We start from the raw sequence: 6518 nt of genomic DNA on the forward strand, positions 1-6518 counted from the left end.
CCAGTGTAAGTGAATCCTGTAGTTTCAATATGTTCTGTTAATGTTTGTAATGTTATTAAATCACTGTACACACAAATGCGAATGATATTGGTTAAATAAAAACATGGTAAGAGTCAGGAGAGTCAGGACCATATAATAAGTATATATGTTTTAATATATTATTTATGTATAATATAATTATCATGTCGGGAACTGATTTCTTCTGCCAAGTGTGGTTGTGTTCAAGGGACCCTTTGAAATAAAGAACGTACAGCGGGTACAGTCAACTCCCGTTTAGAAGTTATCCTTCACTTGTTGTGTATTTATTTAGACGTTGTAGGTGAGGTTTTTATGAGAATATTGTTCGGTTGTTGTGTGCCTTTAGTGCCGTTACAGTTTAACTACACTTTAAGTTACATCACCATTCATTCAATCATTATAATGGTTCATAACGGCCCGGTTTTGGTTACATCGGTTTTACACTTCGGGACACTTTAGCATTTCCTTTTAGTCTATCCTGTCTTCTACCATATAAAAGTGCCCCCATTTTATAGAATCCAGCTTTTATAAAGTAAACACATGGCTCCTCCCCTTTGGAGCTGTGATGTTTGAAAGCTTTCCTACACCTAGATAACGATCCATATGAAACTCTACACTGAAACCAGCGCGCGATGGAATGCACCATAACCAGAGAGCTGTGTGTCCCGGAGACACGCACCGCTTTGCCGTTTCCCAAACTCCAGTCCTTCCAGCTTGCGCCCAGTGGCAGTATCGTAAGCCTATGAGTTTTTATCCGAGGACGCGATGAAATCAGTTCCGAGAGGAGGGTGACTCCGCTGCGTATGTTGTTCGGTTACGGTGTTACAGCTTTAACATAAAACAATCATATTATGGTCTTCTGGTGACAATTATTGACCCGTACTCTTCCGCCCCGTTGTTGTGTTGTAGTTTTAAGATTCGTTTTTTTAATGAAAATGTATTTAAAGCTATCGACACGTCGCAATGCATCATGGGATAGAACCTCCCATACACTGACTTTAATATCAGTCCCGCCTTAGTACACATTTTATCTCCATTTAAAGGAAGATAAACCCTTTGAGATATACAATGAATGTGCATTTAAATAAAACGACACACTCCCAGGTATCTCTTTTAAACTTTTGATATCATTGTTCAGTAAGCGGCGACAGGCTACGGCAAATTCCCGTTTAGGAGAGCTGGCATGTTACACACACTCACTCGGGTAAAAAGGTGTTTTCAGAAAACAGCGGTCTGTCTTTACATTACGGCGTACAGTCAGACATTTTCTTTAAGGGAACAACATTTTAAAACGAAACTATCATCGTCAATCATGGCTCCCACCCGCCCCTCGACGATGCTATGCTACTGAACCCCCACCAGATGTCAGCAGAGACACGGACAAAACCTGCTCTACTTTCTCTACGGGCGTCTGTTGATTTCAAAATGACCTAAAATATGTAATGTTAACGTACTTAAAGGCCAAATAATAAACTATTAATAATATACACGGTGTGTTTATGAAGAACGTCACCAAATACGTTGGTTTAGCCCGTTAGAATGCGTACGTAACGTAAACCGTTAGGATGATTAACGTCAACTGACAGTCCAGAAAGGTTTAGAATCATCAATAAATCTCACAATGTTGTAAAAAAAAAAAATATAAAAAAGCCTTATTTGAATGCAGTTTATTAGTCTGGGAAGAAGTCAAACTTTTCGGAAGGAAAACTTGAGAGTTGTTCGAAGCGTTATATCCAAATCACAGATAAATTAATGTATACAGGTTGGTCAGGGTGATAAGTAACTATCACCTGGTCAGTACCTGTGGAAGAAAGATGCTCTGCCGTGATGCTACAAGTTAACAGGAATGAAAAATGGCCGGAGCGGAAATAGATTAGTCAAGTCTTCTTTTTCGTATTTTAACAGTCGTATGATTTGTACTTGTGCTATTGCTCTGTGTATGTAATTGATTACCTTTCACAGCATTGCCTTAAACAGGTTTCATGTTTGCAGAAGCCATTAATTTTAAGCACTAGGGCAGCAACAATTTTTAGACGGTCAATTATGGAAGCATATGACTTTGAATAATATTAATATCCCTCAGAAAACTTTAAAGAGGTGAGCTGCGTTGTTCTTAGTAGTGTAGTGTAGTTCTCTGAAGTGCACAGTAGTGTAGTGCTTTCATTTTGCCCTTCACCTGTTAAAGGACCAGTGTGTATTCAGTGGGATCTAGCAGTGAAGTTGCAGACTGCAACTAATTGAACAAAACTCACTAAAGTATTTGAGGACCTGGTAATGAGAACGGCTGGGAAATGTGTGTTGGAGAAACTATGATGACCACGTAACTCGTGGAAAACATAAAACACCCTATCTACAGCCGTAGTATGGTGCAGAAACAGGGCGGTTCAACATGGCAGATATGGGCGGTGACCTGCAGTGTCATTCTAAGGTTATAAAAATCAAACCGTTCCTATAGTCAGGTGATCATACACTAATGAAAACATACCTATGAGTATTATATTTCATTACTGCCAATAGATGCTCCTAAAAGTGACACACTGGGCCTTTAAAATTGGTCATGTTTCTTATTTTTCTCCTCCATCTTCTCATTGTATATCACTTTTATAAAGGTTACAGAGCCATAGAGCTAATGTTTCAGAAATGCAAGCGAAAATATATAAATAAACACCTATTAACAAGCGTGAATAGAAATGCTCCAGGGATAAACCATAAAAGATTTAATTGAGGTCCTAAGAATGTGGGTTGAAGAGGGATACTAACAGGGGCTAGACCATTCGTTAGTTTAAAAGTAATAAGCCTGATTTATCAGTTAATAAAATCCTCTAGGAGCCAGCCACTGAGAGAAAGGATGTCAAAATGGCAGGATGTCTGATACTGTAGGTGTGTTTTGATCAGGTCATAAGCCCTGGGTAATGGTATGCACTTTGCACGCTGTGTGTTTGTGGTATGACACAAACTGTAATTTCACCGTGTGGATATTAGCTTTCACTTGTTGTGAGGCTTCAGTGGGATAATGCAGGTGCTTTCGGGTGCTCAGCAGATAAGCACCGGCGTGCCAGGTGTTAAAGCTGCCTGGGCTGACACATTAGACAGGGATTTTCTCCTGCCAGAATGTCAGGCCAATGAGGTTCATAGAGGTAGGCTTGGATCACTGTCAGGGACAGGTAAGTACGCAGATAAGGGGATTACACCATGTTTGCGCCAAGTAATCTCAAATGAATCCTGCCAGCCTCTGTTTCATCCTTACCTGGAAAGCCCAAATTTCTCTTTTCTCAACCCAAGAAACACACATTACATGAAACAGAGTTCAATTCACAAGATGATCCTTTTAACCAGGCTTAAGAAGCATTTGAGGACACATTGGGTTATGGTCATTTAACAACCGTGACAGCAATAATCTCCTCTAATTCAAGGCACCTGATTACTTTTTTGTATTAGTATTTTCTCCTTTATCATCAGCTCTGCCCAGTCAAGCGATGTGTGGGGTTTTGTAATCACCTGGGCCTCATAAATGAGATCTGGTTTGGTGGTCCTACACTGCAAGGCTTAGACTTGACCTGTTGAACAAATAGGACTCTGTGAGAGCAGTTGAAGTCCCTTTGTGCCATGGCTCTCCCCACTGGTAGGCAGAGAGATGAAAATAGAGTGTAACAGATGGCTTAGCTGTTTCCGCCATTCAGCACAGGCTGCTGGGCAGCCCACAGAATACCATGGCATCCAAAAGGGGCTCAGTGGGCAGCCCATAGTCTTCAACACGCTGGGAGCTATTTTCCCCATGAACCATCAATCAGAGAGCTCAAAAAAGAGAAAGAGAGAGAGGGAGAGAAAAAAATCAATGTCATACTCAGATCACGATCTAACCTATATTACACCACATGGAACAGCTCATAGCAGGTTAAAACTGTTTTGGGTTGGGGAAATGTAAGCTTGTCAGTAAAGTCTGTAGACTGTATGTGCCAACTAGGCTGATCCAGCTTAGACCACACAGTGCAGCTTTCTCCCTATAATCACACTTCTACAGACCTTGTCAAGGACAAACAACCTCTTTGAATTACTGATGTTACTGACTCAATAGGGGATGGATATGGTGCACACTTAATATGAAGGTGTGTGCATGCAAGCAGGTGTGTATTTTTGTGTACCGACACGAGTGTAGTACACAGGGCTTTGTGTAATCTGGGCTACATCACATCAGCCTGGTTAAAGACATTTATTGATGCTGAGAGTCCCTCTGTTCCTTCTCAGAGTGGGGCCACCTGGACAATACAGGATGAGCTGGGCAAACTGTGATTAGATTGTGTTATGAGCAGAGAGAGGAAAACAATGACATTTTTCTTGGGTAAAGTGACAGCTCAGCCAGTGCAAGGGGACATCTGATAAGAGAAGACAAATGTCGCTCATGGTGCCTTTTAGTTCCTCCCTAAACTTCAAGGTCAGGGACATAGTGTTACATTAATGTTTTAGTTTCACTCCTCGATGCCACACAGCAATACGATTATACAAATTAAATCTAAATGTATGTATGTAGATATCCGTGTTATGCTCTACACTCAAGCAGCATCTTCAAACATCAATCTTCTAATTTAAATATTGTGTCTTTCTTTGTCTCCGACACACACATGCAGACGCATACACATGCTTGCAGACTGTTCACACCAACCCACACACTGATGCCACCCTGCTATTTCCAGCTTGTGGTTATTCCCAGACTGAGTCAGAATGGCACCATAAGCCTGTCTGTCCGTTTTATGCCAAACCTGATGTCTCCTTGTCGCACATGCCTTTGCGGAGGATCTAAGCCCTGCGTAGAGTAGCCATTGCTCGGCTGCTCACACATCCCTCCCTCCCTCTGTAATTACTTATAAGTCATATTGACAGCTGCAGGCACACTTAGCTAGGTCAGGGAGCCATTCAAATCAAAGTGTTCCTTGCGCTTTAAATAACCTTCCTCTGCCTCCCCGTCGAGTCTTTCTTCACACCTTTATCATTCACCACCATGACAGCTTCCTGTGTCTGTGAACTGCTCCATCTGTTATCTCTGCATCTTTAGATTTGCCACTACAGTATATCTGGCAACCTTCACCTGATGACACAAAAAACAACAAGACTGATAGTTACTGACAATACAGTTGCAATATCAAGGGCACCACCCAAGGGTAAGTATTGTGAGGATGTGTAGAATAATATTGTTTTTACTGAATCGTGATGAGACTAACATGGCATTAACATTCCGTGTGTCGACTTTGGCCACCTGTACTAAAAATGAATGCAGTGATTTACCAAATGGCATATGATTAACACAACTTTATCTGTAAAAGTCTTATGTTTGTTTTGAGGAATTAATGGTTAAGCACTGCATATGCCTGCTCTATCGGCGAAAACCATAGCATAGCATAGCACATAGCTCCCAAACTGTATCCCTACTTTAACTCTTAAGGTCCAGTGTGTAACATTAAGGAGGCTCTATTGGCAGAAATGTAATATTATATGTATATGTATGTTTTTAACAGTGTATAATCACCTGAATATAGGAACTGTAATGTTTTTGTAACCTTACAATGAGCTGTTTCTATCTGCAGACGCCACAGGTCGCCTTCCATAGAAGCTGCCATATCGCTGGGCCCCTAATAAAGTACAGTGAATGGGCCCTTCCCAAATCTGCTTTAATCATATCAATGTGTGTGCATATATAATCTAATACATATATGTATCACTGCAACAATACTAGTCGTAATATCTGTAAATCAGAGAGGTGTTGGTTTAATCATGTGTTACTTGTAGTATTGTTGTATTGGATTCTACTGTCTTTAAAGTATTTGTGTTATTTTGTAGGTTTATTATACAGTACACAGTAAAGGTTGATATAAGGCGTGTACCTAAAAGTTAAACCTGTTGGCAACTCTTTTTACCTTAAGTTCCCCTATTTAGCATTTATAAGCAGTGTATAAATATTTAAGTTTTGAATATTAATGTCACCAATTATAACGGAGCTGCCATGAATGGAGGCTGGTGCATAAACTGATAGTGAATGACGATATAGCAACACAGAGGTATAGTGATAAATATTATGTCTTCAGAGAGATTAATTAACATTTAAAATGGATTTGTTGCTGCATGCAACTGCAAGACAGTACAAACCATTTATTAACTAGCAGTATATGATTGTTTACATATTGCTTATAAATGCTGAATTAATGAGGTTGCTTATGAAACGATACAGGCTGCCAACAACAGAGGGCAGTCTATCCACATTGCAAACAGCTGCTGAATTGTGAACCTTGAATCTGATATGACCACTACATCATTGAGGACAACTGAAATGCTGTGTCATAAATTAGGCTGTATAATGTGTTGATAGTCAAACATTTTACAGCCTGGACCAGCTAAGGGACACTGTATGACAAATGGTACTGTTTGACACCAGCATGATAACAGATCATCACTATTCAAGCAACATAAAGGCAAGCTGCAGGAAGGTATAGGCGCATTGATCAAAATGT

General features: G+C 40.3%; 1 non-coding gene across 1 annotated transcript in view; it reads right to left on the reverse strand.

Moving 5' to 3' along the window:
• The window catches only part of LOC118331097, a 132-nt gene extending 117 nt beyond the window's left edge, over positions 1-15 (reverse strand). The window contains exon 1 of the small nuclear RNA XR_004796858.1: positions 1-15. This exon is cut by the window's left edge and continues 117 nt beyond it. This is a non-coding gene — a small nuclear RNA (U4 spliceosomal RNA).
• Between the last annotated feature and the right edge of the window lie 6503 nt (positions 16-6518).

Source organism: Morone saxatilis, unplaced genomic scaffold (genome assembly GCF_004916995.1).
Source record: "Morone saxatilis isolate NCDOM2014 unplaced genomic scaffold, NCSU_SB_2.0 Contig2, whole genome shotgun sequence".
NCBI lineage: Eukaryota > Metazoa > Chordata > Actinopteri > Moronidae > Morone > Morone saxatilis.